This window comes from Ursus americanus, chromosome 15, assembly GCF_024610735.1.
Source record: "Ursus americanus isolate L20-20 chromosome 15, mUrsAme1.1.p, whole genome shotgun sequence".
Taxonomy (NCBI): domain Eukaryota; kingdom Metazoa; phylum Chordata; class Mammalia; order Carnivora; family Ursidae; genus Ursus; species Ursus americanus.
In genome coordinates this window covers 39,453,277-39,475,161 of record NC_142141.1, presented here as the reverse complement: position 1 = coordinate 39,475,161, position 21,885 = coordinate 39,453,277, and the positions used below count along the sequence as shown (strand labels likewise).

At 38.4% G+C, this 21,885-nt stretch overlaps 1 long non-coding RNA gene across 1 annotated transcript in view; it reads right to left on the bottom strand.

The window, feature by feature from the left end:
* Positions 1 to 21,885, bottom strand: part of LOC123785457 (uncharacterized) — a 262,795-nt gene that overhangs the window by 214,365 nt on the left and 26,545 nt on the right. The gene's annotated exons all lie outside the window — the stretch shown is intronic.

Genomic DNA, 21,885 nt, shown 5'->3' with positions numbered 1-21,885 from the left:
TGCTGCTCTGTAGCCTACATCCCTAACAACAATGAGCGGGGTCCCCCTGCTGACTCACTGTGAACATGTGATACAAGTAAAAAACAAACCTTTGTGTTTTAAGTCACTAAGATGTGGAGGTTGTTTACTACTGCAGCATAATCTAGCCTATCCAAATTGCCACATTAGCTACATGATTTTTAGTAAGTTACTTACCTTTTCTGAGCATGAGTTTCTGATGTTTAATATAAGGATGCACACCTTTTTAGGATTGTGAGGATTACCAATAGTTTATGTAAAGCACCTCACAGCTCCTAGCACATATGTGGTCCTCAAGCAATGTTATCTATTGCTATTATAAAACAGTCAGGGAGAAAAGCAGGTGGAAGCAGGATATCCTTAAGCAAACAAACAGCTCTTAAACTTAGCCAGTCACCTAGACATAGAGCTTTGGCAGCCAGGAGAGCCAGATAGAAGGAGGCCCCTGAATGCCTCCAGTCACTTGTTCATTCTTTCACTCTGTAAATATTTAGTGAGGATCTACTATGTGACAGACACTATTTAGGCACTGGAAATACAAGAGAAAGTCCCAGCTCTCATGGTCTTTACCTATACCACCTAATGCATTTGAATGGCTGTTTTTCAGATTACCTAATTGTACCCTCAGAGGAAACAAAGAGCCTGGAATTTGATCCTTTGCATTTTAGGGATTTTTAATTCCTTGCAAATATGTTTACATAGATTAACAGACTCAATTCTCACTGCACTTTTACAAATAGGCAAGGACGTTATTACTATATATATTCACAGGTACAGAAATTAAGGCTGGGAAAAATTATTATTTTGTTTTTATTAGCATCAGTGGCAGTGCCAGATTTAGAATCTGTCTCCTCAATGAGGGTCATGTTCTTTTTTTTAATCCCAGGTTGACAATTAAAACTTGAATCACCATCTTGCCCAGAGATACTCCTACATAACACTTATATTAAAGTACTGTAGGTGAAATATAAGAATGGAGTCTTTCTGTGATTATAGTAATAATAAACCACCACAAATAGGATTCTAAACAGAACTGTCCTATACCAAATTCTGCCTACTAAAGGGTCAAATTTCAGGAAGTTCCTACTTCACAACTCTGTGTGTGGAAAGAGACCTAAGCACACATTTAATGTAGGCCATTTTACCACTTTGGTGCAATATGTAATAAGAATAGACCAATACAAATATTTTCTGACCTCCTGGTATCTTTATTGTTGGAGTAAATGTCCTAGAAAGCTAGGCAACACCTAGTTCCTCACTAATAGCTCAGTATTTTATTCTATGGCCATGCCTTGAAAATCCACCATGTCAAGGATCAATTCAAATGTGATCTTTTATGAAACCTTTAATTGCCTTATCAAAAGTGATGTCCCATCATCCTTCATTTGTATCTTAGTCTGGTTCCTACTCTATCCTAAAGTCATATCCAGATGGTAGTGAAACAGACTGAACTGCTGTTCCACATAGGGAAATGATGGAAAATAAAATGAGAAATACAGATTGAGGCAAATTGTGGAGGCCTCAATGCCAGACTAAAAAAATTAGATTTTCCTCTATAAGCAAAAGTGGCTCCTGGGAAACTTAAGAGTATTTACAAAAAATAAATATAATCATCTGCTAAAAGAAAAGGAGAAGGTGGGATAGAAATCAGGGTTTCGATAACGTGAAATGAGAGATAGTCTACACAGCTACTTTTTTTTTAAGATTTTATTTATTTATTTGACTGAGATAGAGACAGATAGCGAGAGAGGGAACACAAGCAGGGGGAGTGGGAGAGGAAGAAGCAGGCTCATAGCGGAGGAGCCTGATGTGGGGCTCCATCCCATAACGCCAGGATCACGCCCTGAGCCAAAGGCAGATGCTTAACCGCTGTGCCACCCAGGCGCCCCTACACAGCTACTTTTGGGGATATTTTTAGATTTACATTTGACCAGTTAGATTTGTTCCAAATCTGATACACAAGTTGCAACTGAACACCTGAATCAAGACTTGAGAAACTGTGCAATGTGATAATCTGTGAAACCTCGCAGTAATTCTCCTAGGTCACTACTGTCTCCCAGATCACTATTTTCCCAGCAGATCAGAGAACTCTGAAATAGTAGTACTCTTTCCACAAAGTTAAGAAGTTGAATTAACCAAATATCGATTGGCTTTGGACAGTGAGTTTGTATTTACACAGATGTCATTATAATCACCAAGGGACCCTAGGCTTCTTCAGTGACAAACCCATCATTCATGGCAACCAACTAATACCTGATACCTTTTCCTAAGTAGTGTGTGAAATTCTGAAACTTCTGTTAGACACACAGACTGCTCTGCATAAGTTGAACCATGAGTGTTCCGGCACCTCTCAAGTAAAAAAAACGACGACTCCTCTCCACCAGCACTGACTCCAACTCACCGACAGGGCTTGGCTGGCACCGCTTCACGTCTCATCTCGCTGGAAGCCTGTCCTGACAGTAGCTGTTGCTCTAAACCAACTCGTTGTCACTAATCTGGCCAGATCCTCGTGGCGCCGACCCTTACAGCCAAACGGTCGCCATTTTGTTTGTCCCGCGGTAGTTCCCAGAGCCACTTGCGTCCTGCCCAGCCCGGCAAAGGCCTCTCTGTCTCTCAGTCATCCAGGGGCTCTCCATGGTACGTCCCCTGTACTACACATGCGGTAATTTCCCCATCTTCACTGCTCCCCATTCCTCGCCAGCTATTCTTTGCTATCCCCAGTGAGGACAGCACCAGCGTTAACCAAACCGCATTTTGCACGTGACCTATAATAGTAATTTTCAAACTTTTTAGATTATTTACTCCCAAAAGATTGAAAATTAAGTACCCATTCACACATTTTTAACTTCTGTCCTTTAAAATTTCTCATCATAAATTTAAATAATTGCAAAGGGTGATATTTCCAGTGCACTGTAAATAGTAACATTTAAAAACAAAACTATTTCATCTCTTTATAAATCTGTCCAATGAAATCTAAATACCACAATGATTTGTTATCCATCCATTTGAAAATAAGTAAATGAACACTTCTTTTAATATATATTTTACACTGCTGCTTGCTTGCTTTCTTTTTTTTTTAATGAGAGCGAGAGAGCAGGAGCAGGGGAGATGGGGAGGAGCAGAGGAGAGGTAGAAAGAGAATCTTAGGCAGGCTCCATGCCAGACCTGGGGCTGGATCTCAGGACCCTGAGATCATGACCTGAGCAGAAACCAATGGTGGGTGCTTAACCCACTGAGCCACCGAGGTGCCCACACTGTTGCTCTTTCAGTCATCAAAGAGAATGCCCTCATAGAATTTGTCCAGAGAAATGTATCTCTATGTTTTATTGATCACCCTGTCATAGTTTTCTACAACAAAAATATATGTTATTCAAATATGTATTTATGTTTTTAACTTCCTATATCCATAATTCTCTTATGTTTACAATTTCTTCTAGATCGATTTACCCATTAAAATTATTACTAGCACATGATTAGTCCAAACAGCATATATTACAAAATTTGATAATTATTGAATAAAAAAGTAAAATTTACCATATACCTTTTAATAAAATATAAACATAATATATATTATATATTATACACATGTACATTACAAAATATATATTATGTATTTTACAAAATACCTCACAGGAAATGTAGAACTGAAGTTGCAATAGGAAAGCCATCAGAGCAATGACAGTCTTTTACGAGATGTAGAAGCCGGTGGCAACCTCCTTGATTTCTGCAAAGACTCCTCAGTGCATATGGGATAAAACCGCAATTCCAGCAAGGGATTTGAAAACCTCCCAAATGGAGCCTAAAGTTCTCTTTCTAGATTTTTTTATTGCACTTTCTTTTACCAAATGCTCTCCTTTTCTGCCAAAACATGTTTTTCTCATTTCTGTTTTTTTGCTTTATATGAGAACCTCTCCCCAGGCAATGCAGCATTCAGACTCAGTAAGATTCAGAAATGATGGGAGGTATGCGTTTCTTTTGTCAAGTGGTGAAAAGGTGAATGTGAAAGGAAAGTTGGGAAAGAGAACTAGAATGACATCCAACTCAGGCTGATCAATTTTAGGAAAAAGTAAATGTGGAGCTTTAGGATTTAGAAACCTATTCCCTAAATCTCTCTCAACCCACTCAACCCCTCCCAGGAGTTTCTATGCACCCTAGGGGTACAAGTAATCCAGTTTGTTGAGGGGGGGGATCTAAATAGAGGGTAGATATTTGGATTTCAAATGGCTCAACTGATAGGCATTTCCTGGATAACAAAGCACAAATAAACAGGCAGGCAAAGAGAAATAAGCCCTTATTGAGGCCAGACTTTTGAATCAGGCACTGGGTTAGGTGCTTTCACGTACACGAACTGATTTCAGTCCTTACATTAACTCTGACAGAAAGATGGAGCACGTATGAGCTTCTTCCACAACCCTGACATGCAAATATTATCACATGCTTTTAATTTTTTAATTCAAATCAAATTTGGCTTAGCCCCACCTGAGATAGCTAAAAATCAGCCACTTCATTCCTCTTTCCTCTCCACAGCAATCTCTGATTTTCAAACAAAAGCTCTGGGTGGTGATGGCCTTGTTAGAAGGGAATGCCTAATACACAAAGAAATTTAATTCCCTTAGGAATTAGGCAGCACAAAACTCCTGGATATAGGGCATGTGGAATGTGCCAGAGAAAGGGAAAATTACCTTTTGAACCTCGCATCTTTCTATAACATAGAAACTAAACTAGATGGCAGTTAACATCTAAGTAAAACTTCTAGTGGCATAGTTACTATTATCCGCATTTTAGAGGTGAGGTGAGAAAACTGAAATTCAAGGAGTTTAAGCAATTTGCCTACAGCAGGCAGCCAGGAAAGGCTATTGATTTAGAATGGCCTTGCTCCAGTTTTAACTATTCCACTAATTAGATATGGGAGCATTTGCTTCCCCCACCCCCATTCCTCTGCAGCTGTCACACATGAGTTTGGAAGGCAAGGCAGGCCTTCTCAGTGGGTCTATGTGGATATACCTGTAAGTGGAACACTGGAGCCTTGGTGAGGTTCACTGCTCAAAGATATAAATGAGATGTTTGTGTGCCAAGCACCCTCCACTTTTCTTACTTCCTCCATGGACATCTGTGCTTTTGGTTGGCAGTAAAGTCACTTGATCCTACTGCGGTCATTCCACTGGAAAACCTAAGGCCAAGTGGCTATCCAGTCATTTCCTTTCTGATTCCGTCAGTGCTCATGTAGTACAAACAACATAATGAACCACCACCCGGTACCCAGAGCCCCCTCAGTCTGGCTCTGTGATGTTCTTTGATCAGTCTCTCCTCTTCAAACCCCTAGTGAAAGATCTCTTGGCTTTCTACCCTCCACCTGGGCTTAGAGTGGATTCCTCAGACAATTATTCAGGTTAAATGTTGTGCCAATATCTGATTGTCTTCTGATCAGCCCCCTCACCATGATCAGAGGGATAAATCCTAAAGACACAGAATTCAATCATTTTTAAGATTTAAGGCTTTCAATACATTATCCCTGAGAGAAAATCGGTGACTTCCTTTCTACTATTTCAATTCAAACGTATTTTTAAATCATTTCTATCTGCTTGATGCCATAGGGTATGTAAAAATAAAATGCTTGCAATAAAGCTGTGGCTCTAAAATGTTTAAGAGGAAGCAACTTAGTTTCTTAGTAGCAGAGACTGTTTGTAATCCTGTGTGTTGGCAGAAAAGGAGAGCATTTGGTGAAGGAATTTTTAATAAAAAAATCTAGAAAGGGAAGTTTAGGTTCAATCTGGGAGGTTTTCAAATCCCTCACTAAAGAGTTAGCCCTTTCTCCTATATGTACTGAAGAGTCTTTGTAGAAAGCAGGGAGGTTGCTACTGCCTCTGTACCTTGTAAAAGACTGTCATAACTGTGATGGCCTTCTTATTGCCACTTTAGCCCTACATCTCCTATGAAGCATTTGGTAAAATATATAATAAGAAAATTCTGTCACTAAGGCTAGGAGGCAGATTGTGTGTGTGTGTGTGTGTGTGTGTGTATTTACCTGGGAGGGAAGCTTCGGAGTTACTGCAAAAAAATCAGAAAATCCATATGCACAAACTGCACTATCTATAAAATACATAAATAATATCTCACATATACAAGTACCACTATGTTCAAAATGTATGTAGATATAAATACTGCTGGGAATAATAAAATATAAATTAATCTAAATTAATGGACTAAACTCAGAATGACTGCTATTATATATTTCCTCAGTCTGATACAGCTAATACCATGTAAGGCTTCGTGAGTGCTTTGCTATTAAAAAGGAATCTTCATCCTCTGGAGTCTTGATAGTCACTGTGCCAAGGAAAATTCTTCAACTTGGAATCTGAGGAGTCATCATTATCCCAAAACACGAATACACACATTGTAAGGAAACAAACTTTTCCTCTGAAGTTGTCTGCAGGAGTATCTTCACAAAATGTAGCCAGACCTATCAGCCGTAAATCTTAGAGCCCAGGATTCATCTTCTACTTAAGGAACGTAGGTAATTGAGCAGTATTGTAATAGCATTGTATGGTGACAGATGGTAGATGACAGATGGACTTGAAGTAAGCATAGCATAACATATAGAGTCGTCAAATCACTATTATGTACACCTGAAATTAATATAACATTGTGTGTCAGCTATGCTACAATACAAAGAAAAAACAATTGGGCAATTATTGGATAATTATCTCATTAATAGGAGACAGAAAAGTAAGAGGGAACATGAGCTCCACCCTATGGCATGTTGATTGCATTAACAGCCCTGATTTTTCACCTGTCAGGCCCTTACACGTGTGGTCATGTGACTTGCTTTGCCCAACAGTATATTAGCAGACATGACATAAGCAGAGGCTTAAAAACCACTTACATGTTTTTGCTCTTGCCCTCTGCTATGCCACAAGATGGACATGCCTAGCCTAGAATGCTGGAGGATGGGCAAGAAGTGGAACAAAGAAAACTCCAAGTCATCCCAGCAAAGGTCATTCTCAATTAGCCAATGACCTGCCAAACCCCAGGCGTGTGAGCAAGCCTAGCCAAGATCGACAAAGCCACACAACCAACCCAGAGCTGGCCACAAGAGTGAGACCAGCTAAAAGAAGCTAAATCCATATTAGATGAGCTGACGCCCACAGACTCAAGTGCAAAACAAATGTTTACTGTTCTATGTCACTGAAGCTTTGAGGTTGTTTATTTGCAGTATTATTATGGCGATAGATAACTGAAGCTACCACTTACCAGTTCTATAACCTTCAACTATAAAGTGAAAGTAGAAAGCTACTTACTTCAAGGACTGGCATGAGCATTAATTGACACAATATGCATGAAATTCTTAATACTGTGTTTGGCATATAGCCTGCACTCTAGAAGTGGTTAGTGGTATATGGGGAACCAGAAAGTAAGAGTGAGAACACATGAGAGAAGGGATGTGGGAAGAGAGAATAAATTCCTGCTACCCTCACCACCCTGATCTCAGGGGGCAGTACTGGTTTTTGGCACAAATGGTATAGCATTGCCAAGATCAATTTTAAGCATTTAAATAAAACTTTGCTGAAGTTCTCAGATCACAAAAGGGAATTAGAGTAAAATGAAGCAAAATAATCTGTCTTCCAAAATATCTTCTATGGGAGTACTGCTTGATATGCACCCTCTGCCTCCAGATAGAAATAAGAATCTTTCCTCAGCAGTCAGTAAGGCCCCTGAACCCATCTCAAAGTCCAGACTCTGTGGCACCTGGGTGGTTCAGTCAGTTAAGCGTCTGACTTTGGCCCAGGTCATGATCTCGGTCCTGGGATCAGCACCATGTCAGGCTCCCCACTCAGCTGGAGTCTGCTTCTTCCACTCCCTCTGTCCCTACTCCCACTTGTGTACCCCACCCCCTCTCTCAAATAAATAAATATAATCTTAAAAAAAAAAGTCTAGACTCACAAGGAGGTAGACTTAAAAGAAGCAGTTTTCTCCCTAAGAGTTGCCTCCCCAAATTTAGGAGAATCGGTGTCCTGTCAGAAGCATGGTCCCTTCCACAGACGATGTACTCAGAGACACCCCCCCCCCCTTTAGAGGAGATCCCATTACCTAGTCTTGATAGAGTGGCCTTAACAAAACAACCATGTCAAAACACAATACAATAGTTTATATACCTGTCCAGGATGTGTGAAGAGGCAGGGCACATTGGGGAGATGAGCCCACAGATAAAAGACAAAACAATGCTCATAGAGCGTTTGTCCATTATGTCTTCTAACTGCAATGCCAGGTCCCCTCTCTCCCTACTATTTTCATCGTTCCAATTTCAACTCATGCTTCAAAGCCATCCCATTTAGCCTCTTCTCCGAAGTTTTCTCTGATTGTCATCCCAGTTCAAACTCCTGCAGGCATTTGTCCGTAGAGTAATCACATAGAAGAGGGGGAAAATACAACTCTTGACAGTCAAAATCCTAGCTATGCCACTCATCAGTAGTGGAACCTTGGGCAAGTTGTTTAACCCATCTGAGCCTCAGTTTCCTTCTCTAAAATAGAGATGGTAAAAGCACCTACTTTGAATAATGATGAAGTAGTCTATTAAAGTACTTACTACAGCCTGGCATATGGTAGAAATGTTAGACATTATTATTATTATCATTGAAATAGTTATTTCGCAGTATGTGCTGATACTGCAGAATATTTCCCACATAGTAGTGAAATATTTTATTATTATTAATCAGTAGTCACTTTATATTCTATTTTTTTTTTTACTTTTCCTGTAAGGATTCTTACCTCACACTAAGAACTTCTTTTGTAGTGAGTCACTTACCCATCTTATCCCCCTAGTGAGATTCTAAGTTCTTGAAGACACATTATTCCAAAACATCTTATCTGTGGAGGACGGAGAAATTTGAGGTATTCAGAGTTTTAGTGATATTTGCTCTCTGGTCAGGAATTGCTAACCTCTCTACTAATGAAAGAAATACTACCCTTGAATGCAAGTCCAGCTGTGCTGCTCTTCAGGCTAATTGCACTCAGGGTAGAGAGGACACATGGTCTCTTTTGCTCTTAGCAACCAGGAAGAATTAAATTAATGTATCAGATCTCCAGCATTCCCTAGGCAGGCTAGATAGACAGCCTGGAGAGGAACTGTCTTTTAAATAAGTAGTACTGGGAAAACAAGATCTTTCTGCAGTGTTAATAAATATGGCAAACTCCAGACAGCCTGGGTGCCCAGGTTCTGGGCAGAATTTTGATTTAGGATTTCTTTTTTCCCAGTGAGTCATAATTGTCATGGTCCTAACACCTGTCACCAGAAAAAGGCAAAATCAGTGTAATCACCAGAGCAGTTGCCTCAGGAATACCAAATTCTTTTAGGAATTTGGTTGGAAGAAGTTCAAGAATGCAAGTAATGAGTTGATTTCAAATGTGAAGTGACCAGAGTTGGCCTAAGTGCTGAGCTCTTTGAATTTAAGGGAGAAAGGAAAAGAGAGACAAGTTATTTTATTATTAACAACAGCAGGAAATCAAGTTATTCAAGACTCATTTAGTAATGGGTAAAATCAACTCTGATACCAATATTTCTAGTCCAGAAACTATGAAAAAACTTATTGGATTCCCCAACTGAGCAATTAGTGATGGGGTAGACCAGATAAAAAGATGAGAATTAGTAGCCAAATGAATAATTATCTGGGATTACACCCACCTTTTAAAATAAAGCCAGATGAAAAGATGACAAAGCAGGGGAAGGGTCTTTAGATGGTAGAGTGGAGGTTACAGTTGACAACATACTGCTGGTAATATTATTTTCTTGTTGTCCATGTTATTAAATGTCTTAAAGGTCACATAGGCCATCTAGATGAAATGAAAACCATAAACCAATGTAGTCATCTTGTTCCTAAACCATCAACTTTGAAATTCCTGTTGCTGACAGTCCAATTTCTTTGAAAATCATTTTAGCAAATCAAACTATAATAGAATCTGACTCCAGTTTTGATGTTTAATCTTTAACAACTTTTAAGCCTTACCTCCCCTGTTTCCCCCTTTACCCCACAACTGAGCATGACTTAAGGCCCACATATTTTTTCCCTTGGCACCAGCAGAATATTCAAACCATGCAAATAATGGCCAGAGGTAACACTTATCCTGGCCCCATCCCCAAATCCCAAGGTCACTTGTTCCTCCTGTCACTCAAGCCATTCCAGACAGGCTTGAGTATCTGCCCTATTCTCCCTCAGGAAGAAAAGGAAATAAAAGGCATATGGATTGTAAAGAAAACTTAAAACTGCCTTTATTTAAATATAGCACAATTATAGGAAATCCTAAGGAATCTACCTAAGAAAAACTACAACTAATATGTGAATTTAGCAAGCTTGCAGTTTATATGGTCAATATTTTAAAAATCAATTGTATTTCTATCAAGTATCAACAATTGTAAATGGAAATTTTTAAATTATCATTTATAATAACATCAAACCATAAAATTCCTAGATATAAACTTAATAAAATATATGCATGACCTGTACACAGCAAACGATAAACCATAGCTAAAAAAATTTTAAAGACATAAATAAATGGAGATATATACTATGCTTATGGATCAGAATACTCAATATTGTTAAGATGTCAATTTTCTCCAAATTAATTTATAGAGTCAGTGAAATTCCAATAAAAAATCCAAGCAGACACCTTTTAGAAACTGACAAGCTGATCCACAAATGTATATAGAAATACAAAGAGACTAAAATAGCCCAAATAATTTTGAAAAAAAGAATAACATTAATTTCAGGACGTACTACAATGCTACAGTAAACAAAAAAGAATAGTATTGGCATAAAGTTAAACATAGAGATCAAATGAACAGAATTAAAATTCTACAAATAGACTCTCATATAGATAGCCAATTGATTTTCAACAAATGTTCCAAGGCAATTCAGTGAGGGAAAGGAAATCTTTTCAACAAATGATGTTGAAATAACTGAATATCTATATGCAAAAAAGAAAACTCTTTATGTTCTCCAATATGCAAAAATTAACTTGAAATGGATTGTAGAACTAAACATAGTTTTAACAAAAGCTAAAACTATAAAATTTCCAGAAGGGATCACAGGAGAAAATCTTAGTGACCTTTGGTTAGGTGAAGTTTTTTAAATTGGATCCAAAAAGCATGAAATAGTTAAAAATAGAAAAATGGGGTTTCATTAAAATTGAAAATGTTTGCCCTTCCAAAGACACTGTTAAGAAAATGAAAAGGCAAGCCACAAACTATTATATAAGCAGATATTTGCAAAACATATATCTAATGAAAGACTTTTACTCAAATTATATTTCTAAAAATACTTATAATTCATTAGGAAGAAAACAAGAACAAAAGGAACAAAGATATTGCACAGACACTTTAACAAAGGAGATATATGAATGGCAAAAAATTCTCAATGTCATTAGTCATCAGGGAAATGCAATTAAAACCATAATTGAGGGGTGCCTCAGTCAGTTAAGCTTCTGATTCTTGGTTTGGGCTCAGGTCATGATCTCATGAGTCCTGAGATTCAGCCTCCAAGGATGGGCTCTGCACTCAACAGGGAGTCTGCTTGAAAGATTCTCTCTCTCTGTCCCTCCCCCCACACTCTTTCTCTCTCTACCTCTGTCTCTGTCTTGCTCTCTCTCTCTTTAAAATGAACAAATAAATCTTAAAAAAAATAAATAAAACCATAATTGATTATACCACTCATACTCTAGAACTCTAGAACTCCTAAAATCAAAAAGACTGCCAACCTAAGGGTTGGCAAGGATGTAGGGCAACTGAAATGCTCACAAATTTCAATTTCTTATAATGTTAAGCATACATGTGACCCAGCAACTAAGATTTTAGATATTTACTCAAGAAAACTGAAAATACATGCTTACATGAAGACTTGTGCTCATATATTCATAGCAGCTTTACTCATAAAAGCTGGAAAGTGGAAGAAAAAACAAGTATTCATCAAATGGTAAATGGAATACATATTTTGTGATGTACTCATGCAATAGACTTACTCAGCAATGAAAAGGAAATGACTACCAATAAACACACAACATGAACGGATCTCTAAAGCATTATGCTAAATAACAGAAGTCAGACCAAAAAAAAAAAAAAGAAAGAAAGAAAAGAAAAGAAAACTCTACATACTGTATGACCTCATTTACATGAAATTCTAGAAAAGGCATTAAGTATGGTGAAAGAAAGTAAGTCAGTGGTTAATGGAGCCAGGGAATGGGGAGAAGAGATAGATTGCAAGTGACACAGGGGACCTTTTTGAGATGATAGAAAGGTCCTATATCATGGTTGTGATGGTTGTTACACAACAGATTTTGTCAGAAAAAGATGTACCTAGATACCTGCAGGTCAAGGACAATTTTCAGAGGTCCTCTGGAAATTCCATGAAAGAAGACAAAATGCTGAGGGGAAAGAGGACCTCTAAAAGGCATTGTATCCTCACTGCCTGACACAGAGAAGATGCTTAGCAATATCTGCTAATTGTTTAGTGGATATACTGAGAATAAAAGCATGAGCTCATGATTAAGTTTTGGCTGATTATTGCTCTGACTTAATCTGGGAGGACTTCCTGAAAGAGCTGGAATTCTCTGGTTTAAAAGCAATGTCTGCACACCACCTCCACCTTGTTACTCTTATATTTGGAGTAATTCCAAGACAGAAATGTTTTGTTAGTTACTAGGATGCTTTCCATCTCACCAGCTGGGATATTTATACACTAAACCTATTTCCCATGTGTTCTACCAAACTTTCCTAGTACAGCTGAGGAGGGCTGAGCAAGTCTAGCAATGAGCAGTTTGGTCTAAATTCTCCAACTCTTTCTCAATATTTTGAATTCACTAAACCCCCAAACATATTCTTACCTGGCAGTTTTGTATGTTACTTTCCAGACTCAGTGGATTTTCAACAAAACTGAATCCCTGTTGCAAATCTATTTGTGTTCTATTCCATCCAAACTCGACTTTGCCAGAACCATCTAGTGTTTCTAGTTAGAAGCCTCCAAAGTCTTGTGTCTAAGAAAGGATAGCAGGGAATACCAATTTACAGGCAAACAAACTAGGAGTTTAAAATCCAAGTGTGAATAGTGGCTGTAGTATAATAAAACCCAAATTATAAATTTTAATGTATGGTGTAGAAATATGAATGCAGACCTAGGAGTGGGATATTGAGTTCAAAATCTGCCTTTATGGCCTGTTTGATTAAGGCAGGCCACTTAAACTTTCTGAGACACCTCAGTTCCCCCCTATATTGTCTAAGAGAGCTGGTTTCTTTTATTTGGGCCACTAAGTTCCTTTCAACTCTAGTACTCTAGGATTTTATAATGTTCCCTTACAGATGCTCAGGGAAGGCAATCACTTGGCAAGATGCTTCCCCAGTCCCTGCCTTGTGTCATTGCTTGTCAGTGTGTACAACAACAATAAATAACCCATTGGTTGCAAGAAAAGTACATGCTGGATCAAGCTGATATGTCTGCTTTCTGCCTTTTGGAGAGGACGTGGAGGCTTTGATGTTGTCAGAACGGGTTCCACATTTTGACCTCAAGACCCTTCAATTCCAAGTGGCCTCCGTTGCCAAATTTATGAAATGATTATTTACAACTACAGAAGTATTCTGTACCTCTTTCAAAACTGTCACAGGTGTTTTTTTAAATTATTTTTAAAAGAAAAACAAAGTACAATCCCAAAGATTAAATCTCTTACCTGGAAATGGAAGAAAAGGTGGGGTGCAGTGGGGGGGGGGGGGTTGGAACCTTCTCTTTATATACTGTTCCTATTTAACGGCAGGTAAGAGACAGGGGGGTTGGAACCTTCTCTTTATACACTGTTCCTGTTTAATGGCAGGTAAGGGACAGGGGGGTTAGAACCTTCTCTTTATATACTGTTCCTTTTTAATGGCAGATAAGGGCAGGGTACGTGATGTGGCCAGTCTGCATGCTAATAGGAAGTTAATCCAGATTTCTGGTTTATAATGAAGAAAGCAGACATGAAACAGATATGTGTAATCCTACATGGTACCCAAAAGTCTTGAGGCCTTTCTCTGCTCAACTGTGGTCTCCAGATCAACCTTTCCTTGGGCTGAGACTTTATAGTGGCCCATGGGATTGGTGATGTACAAAATGCAGCACAACTCCTGTCACATGAGAATTGTTACTTCCTTTTCCCCTTCCCCAGATGTGCTGTACAGATATCCAAAGGCCTGCCTTCCTGCACATTCACTCAGTTCTTTCAGAGTAGAATGGCATTTTCTGGAATGTGTCCTATGGAACTCTAATCCTGACAAATAAAGTGACACATGTATTAATAAGTTTGAGATGTGCTGCATAATCTTCTCTTGAGGTTCACTTAGAATATCAAAGGTTCTAAGAAGTTCCACACACAATAAGTGGTGCTTTTGTTATTGGCCAGGAATGGCAAAGACTACTGAGCACTTTATTTCTCTATAAAGATTGTCCATCTTTCCTGATCCCAAACTTCCTCTTTGACTTATCCCCGAGCCCCACCCCTCCCAACAGTTGGAAATAATCTCTCCTCCTCTGAACTAGATCTTTATTTGCATCTGTCTCATAAACTTTTTAATTTTTTATTTTATAGATATACATAGTTATGTTTTATCTCTCCTGATTGCCTGTACACTGCTAGAGAACAGAGTCCTCATTCTCCAATCTTTATCACAGAAGACCTTGTACATGTGGTCAATCTATACATATTTGTTGAATGGATCAATCAGTCTAGGAACTAGCATCTTCTAAATATTTGCACCTTCAATTGGTAAATAACAATGGAATCTACACAAATTCTCAAATAGTTAAAAAAAATACTATACTCAAAGTTAAAGTTGGAAAAATGAAAATATTAACACTATAGTATAAGCACCAAATGTCTCTTCTTTCTTTCTCTCTTCACTAATTCAATTACAGAAAAACTGGATATCATCACTCTTGCATCTTGAGATCTGGAAATGTGCTTCATAGTCATGCAATTAGGTACCATAAATTGACTTCAGAGGGAAATGCTGACTTCAGGGAATTCATTATAAAAAGATTATATTATTATTTGTGAATAGCATTATGTAGGTTCAATATTAAGAGAACTATGGTGTCAAAGGCTTTGATGCCACATCTTATTTGTTAGAATGGTGATTGTTCTAGTTAATTTTACATTCTAATTATTTAAAAATTACCAAATAAGAGGTCCACATAAATGATCAATTATGAATCAATTTTAGTTTCATAAAATGCACCCAATTTAAAACCAGACTGACAGAATTGGGTAAATTTTTGGAGGATGTGAGTATTGAGATCTCTAGGGGACAAATATGAATAAGATATAATCTCTACCTTTAATAGGTGTGTCATATAGTAGGGTATCTCAACCTTGGCACTACTGACATTTTGGATCAAATAATTCTTTGTTGTAAGAGGCTGTCTTGTATGTTATAGAACATGTAATGGCATCCTGTGCCTCTTACCACTAAATGCCAGCAGTACTTCTCTAATTTTGAGAATCAAAAATGTCTGGTCATGCTATATATATATATCTCCTAAGAGACAAAACTGCCCAGTGGATAACTTTTGCCATACAGGAAGAGATACTTAAAGTTGTATAGGGTTTCAGAGTCATCTTCTGACCACCAATTCTCATTTTACAATCCTATTAGATATAGAAAATGTAGAAAACCTTGGGCTAATTGTAGACCACAACCAAAACACAACAATAAATGTTTGATAGAGGAACTATAGATGTTCCTCTATCTATAGAAGACTAGAATAAAAATTAAAATATCTGCACTTTTTTGGGGTTTGAGTACACCACTAATCATTCATTTATTGAGTTCTTTGCAAACAGCAGTCAGCTAAGAATAATAAAGATAGAGGGTCTGATATGGTTCTATGCGCAATTAAAATCTACTTGAACAACAGAAGTAATAGAATTAAACAAATGGCATCTTAGAGATGATCTACCTATTCCTCTGTTTTTTATATGAGAAAACTAAGATCCAGAAAAGTCATAAAGGTGATATGACTTAAGGACATCTACCTAGTAAATGCCCTTGGACTAAACCATAAATGTCCTGATTCCAAGTCAATAACTTGGACCAATCCCAAATATTAGCTAACTGCTACATAATGTAAGGCAGATTACAAATTCTGGAGGTGATCAGAATGAAAGGGAACTGAATATGGGCTGGAATAGTCAGAGAAGGCAACAAAAAAGAGGAAGGACTCAAGGCGGGCCTTGAAGATCACAGGTGGCTTCAGGAAAGGGGTTGGGAGGGCTATGGTAGCTTTCCCATGGCTTTGGTGCCAAGTTGGGAATGACATGAGAGGAGACAGAGAGGCAGGAAAGCATCTGATATGAGCCAGGAACTGAGTTCATGTAGGGAAAGAATAAAAATGAGATTTGGGATGGTTTTCAAAATCACTCTGAGAAATCCCAGATTACCTTCTTTTCTGGATATGGTCCCCACTTTTGTTCTTCAATCTGCAAGAGCAAAATATCCTACTGGCTCACAGAGGGCCTTTGAGAGAAGCTTTGCTAGAGGTGAAAGGTATCCCCAAGTTTTCAGGCATCCTTGGAGCTGCCAGCCACAAAAGCCATCATCTTTATGATTCCGTTTATGAATTCAAAAAATTCTCACACAGCAAAGTGCTAGGAACAACAACAAAAAAAAATCGTTGTGTTTCGAAAACTGAAGATTTCATCACTTCTTTCCCTTTAGTATTTGATCTTGAATATTAAATGGACTTGATTCCTTTTGTCTTGCACAAGCTAAATTTTCCCTGTGTATCAAGGGATGAGTCTGGCATCAGCGAATGGCTTAAGTAAATCATAAGAAAAGTGAATCTGATTATACGATTCAAAAAAATTGAATTAAATAAATAAATAAATAAATAAATCCAAAACATGAAAATTTCATCAAAACCTGGAAAAGTTCCAGTAACAAGACTTCTTTAGGAAAGAGCAGATGGAAGTCAGCTCACTAACATTGTGAGATTTTTAGAAAGATTGCCTGGAAAAAAAGAGAGAAAGAGAGAAGCCATACTTCATCCTATCAGTCTATTATGATCCTTCCAATGTGTGTGTGTGTACGTATGTCTGGAGAGAGAGAATGAGATTGTGGGATGGAGGACTGGCATTGAATCTAGAAGGAAAAATTGAAGAAATAGGTAGATGCTCTAGCTGAGGTTAAAAAATCGCAGAGAGGCAAATGCAACTCTAATACGGCACTTAATACCATCACAGAGTGACAGCCTCGGTAAATGAGGTAGTGTTGTCTTTCTCCCACTTTTTCAGGCATTTCTCAGGCAAAACACACCCCTACGGCACTGAGTTGATTTTGCCCACTGTTCAAGCCTTCTAAACAGATTTGCTGAGTATCAAATATGTAATCCTTTTCTCTCTTATAATCAAATTTCACTTGTATGAAAATGTTTAGGGAAGTAGGACACCAACCGGAGGAGACATCATGGCATCTGTTTCAGATATTATTCCTAACCCTATCTCTGAGTCCAGCGAAGAGGGGGCTGCAGGCAGAAGCCAAAGGAAATGTTTTCAAAGGGACTCCGTGAGACATGGGGACCTGCTCAGTAAGGCACTGATGTTTTAGGTCACAAAGTATGGCACAAAGCTAGGAAGCAAGGCCTTCTCCACACCTCTGTGTGAAGCATCTCTTCAGGACAGTGAGAACTTTAGGAAGAACATGAGGAGACTGCACCCTTAACAGGACGACACTTACTCAGATAGAGTACCAGCAGCTGGGACTCTGTTGGGGCATATCCCTCAAGGAGTCTTTTGGTGTACTGAATACCTCAATAAAAATTTATTGAGCAGATCTCTGTGCCAGGCATTCTTCTAGATTCTGAGGATTCCACAGTGAGCAAGAAGCAAGGGCAGAATAAGGCAATAAGAAATATAGAACAGCACGTGAGAAACTATTTATGAGCTCATTTGGGATACTACAGAGACTCCCAGAAATAACTGGGGCAAAGTAGAGCTAGAAGGCTGTAGTTGGAGGCTGGACCTACGCAGATGAGGACATAATCCAGTTAAATTTTGGTAAATATTCTTACCGTGACCCCATGCATATATGCACACCACTCCATACGTGCATGTATAAGGGGTGGAAGAAAATACCAAAACGGTAACAGTGCTTATGATGAGCAATAGGATTATGAATATTTTTACACAATTTCATATAATATTATATATTTTCAGACGTTATAGGGTGAGTACATATTATTATTACAAACAGAAAAAAATTTTTTTGATTAGGGAGGAAGTGGCGTTACTTCATCATTTCTTTGCTTTGGGTAGTATAATCCTCTAGGGGAAACTGACCATGCTGTTTATTTGGAAGAAATGTATTTCATGATAAACTTACCAAAACAATGGAATAAATTGAAATGTGTTTCTAAACAACATTATAGAAAGAAGAACTGACAAATTCTCTGCTGATGGTTTATAATTAAATGTCTAATCTTAATGCATCTTTTACTCATTCCAGCAAAGTAAATTTTACCAAAAATGAAAAAAATGTGGGTAATTATCTCCCTCCAGGAGTAAAAATCAGCTCCGTAACTTCCTAGAAGATCAATTCTACTTCAAGAAATAGATAATTAGTTGAACTCTCCAGACAATTCAAGAATTTAAATATCACATCTTTGTCCTGTCCTGTCCTGTCCACATCAGGACAAGAGATCAGTGGTTTACATGTGTTCTTTATCTTGTTATCATAAATATGTGCTTTCTACTTCATTTGTAAGGAGTTCCCCTTGAAACATTAATCTTCAAAAGTTTAATGTTATGTCTAATGAAACTATGCACCTTAATGTTGTATATATTAATCACTTCCCCTGGAGAGCTTTAATTCAACCTAGCATCTGATTCAGCTGGTATTTCTTTGTTAGAAAAAAAAAAAGCAAGAAATTTTATCTGGTTTTTCCCCTCACACTTAATTGCAATTAAAAAAATGAAAGATTAATTTTCTTAAAAACAATGTGCTTTATGCCAACATGAGCAACATTACTTTGCCAGAATTGGAGAAATGAGTAAGATACAGAGATATGTAGTAAGCCTGGAAAAGGCAGGCTTGGGTGGGGCATAAAAATGAGTGATCAGCATCAGGACCACAAAATGTGGAAATCCTGGAAGTAAAAGACTCTGGAAAAATAGGTGATGGCACTGATATACAGTGTGGTCCCCAAATGGGTCACTTATTACTGCTTGATGATGATGTTAGTGGCAACTATGCACCTTGCATCACTACTCCCACAAGATAAATTATGAACACTGATTTGGTTGAATGAGACCTTTAACAGAATTCATCCAAGACCTTTGAAGAATTTCCATGGAGATTTACTGTCCACAAAAAATTCATAACTCCAATCAGTCCAAACACCAGGGCAAGCTCATGGGGCTTCAGAAGGAGATGGCTCCATCATAAAGGATGTTTCAGGTATTCTCAGCCAGGGCATTCCAGCCAGGACACTCATAAAGCGTGGGTATGTATGTGTACTTTGTCTGGAAGTCCAGACGTTAGGGTCTGTTTGTGCCCTTCTAGACCTAATTGGTTAAGAGGTAACCTTTGAAATGAAGAAGTTCACCCTGCTTAGGTCAAGTTTATTGGGAATCTTTGATGCATTACAGACCTTCCTTTAAGCCCGTGTTCCCTTCAGAGGCCCTCTGATAAGATCTCCTGGGAAACCTAAAAGAAGAGTTGTGAAGGGCATCACAGATCACAGCCAATCTATAGAAAAGCTTGACAGCTGGTTCTTTCTACCACACTGAGAGTGTGGGAACTCTGCAGTCAATATTCTATTATTTTCTTATTCAGTCTCAGCCTGCCCTGGGAGCCAGGCAGAGCCAGTTGGAAAACATGAGATATTGGGGGAGTTCTCCCCTGCCTGATGGAGATAAACCAAGTTGGATTCTTAATATACTTCTAAGCCTTGCCAAATGAGCTGTTCTGCCTGAGTAACAATCCAACAACCTTATTGTAAAAATGCATACACTTTTCCACATTACAAATGCCATACGGTTAAAAATGCAAGCCCTTCAGTGATTGTCAAATCACACAAACAGGTGGGAATGGCATTCACGTTGAATTACAATTCACCATCTCTGTGGTACTTGCCAAGGCTTTCTCATTGCTTCCATTTTTTTTTTCTCTTACAGGAGAAAAACAGATAAAACATGCTTTGAGTTTTTCCCACTTAAAAAGAAAAACACAGACCTAAGTAAATAGTACCTTAATAGTTCTTCTCTTGCTTTCAAGGGAGAAAAACAAGTGGAAATAGTATTAAATACTTGCATAGACAAGGAGAATCCCACCCCTTGAAGCTAAAATGTGGGTGAAACAAGTATAATCGCATATCAGAAAAAAAAAAAACATTTTGACTCACATTACCAAGCTAAATTCCAAGAATCGTCTGGAAAATATGTTTTGAGGTAAATTAATCTGACACTATTTTGTGGCACTCACCAGTTGGCGTTATTAAGATTTGGGTCATATTTCCTAGTCTACACTGCAGGCTATTCCATTGTGGAAGCTCTCTTAGGTAGGAAGGTAAGTCTGTCTAAAGAAAAGAGTAAGTAAGGATAAGGCAAGCGGACCTGATGCCAAAACTTAGCTCTGCCATTTACTAGCATTGTGTCCTTGGGCAAGTGAATTAACCTCTCTGAGCTTTAGCTTCTTCATTCAGAAACTGATGCCAATAATAGTACCTACCTCATTAGATGTATTACTGTATGTCACACCTGCCTGGCTCAGAAGTACACAAGCATACATTAAACCAGGAGTCAGCGAACTATGGCCTGCAGGACACCAGTTTTGTAAAGTTTGATCAAAACACAGCCACACATTGGGGCACCTGGGTGGCTCAGCCGTTATGCATCTGCCTTCGGCTCAGGTCATGATTCCAGCATTCTGGAATCGAGCCCCACATCGGGCTCCACATTGAGCCCCACATCGAGCCCCACATCGGGCTCCCTGCTTGGCGGGAAGCCCGCTTCTCCCTCTCACACTCCTCTTGCTTGAGTTCCCTCTCTCACTGTCTCTCTCTCTCCCAAATAAATAAATAAAATCTTAAAAAAAAAAAAAAAACCACAGCCATACCCATTCATTTACATAGTGCCAATGGCTGTTTTTTAGCTATGAGGCAGAGCAGTTGAGACAGAGATCATGTGGTTTGTAAAGCTGATAATATTGTTACGTGGCCCTTCCCAGAAGGAAAGCTCCAATCCCTGCAAAACTATAAAAAAATATTATTATGATAGCTTGATTTTCTTTTTCTTTCTTTTTCTTTTTTTTTTTTTAATGTAGAAAGAAACCGACTTTCAGAGAAGTGTAGAAACTTGGTGAAAATCACCCAGCAAGGTGGTGACAAGACTTCTCATCCCCTTCCCCACCCCATATTCCTTACTGTGCTTGTAGAACCATGAATGAAGTCATTTTTTCAGGAAGCATATTTAGCATCAGGTCTCATAATACATCCACTATCTTTTCAACCAATTGGCTCTCAATTTAAATTTAACTTACTAAAACCAACTATTATTATTTACGGCTTTGAATGTGATTAAAAGTTGTACCTAGCTGAGTTCATACTAAGAACCCTACACCAAAATGTTCTAGATACAAATTTGGCTCAGATATCCCCACTGTGCTTATTATCTCTCTCTGGGTTCGGTTTGCTTTGAAGTCAGTGAGAGCACAAAACCTCCCCAGGGGGAGAGTGTGCCCGACTAGAGCCCTAATCTCTGGAAAGCAAGTTTTCAACAAAAGCTTCAGAGTCATCCAAGTCATCATTGAGCCAGTGGGTTAAAACCTGAGAAATACAGACAAACTGGCAGTTAAAAATTAAA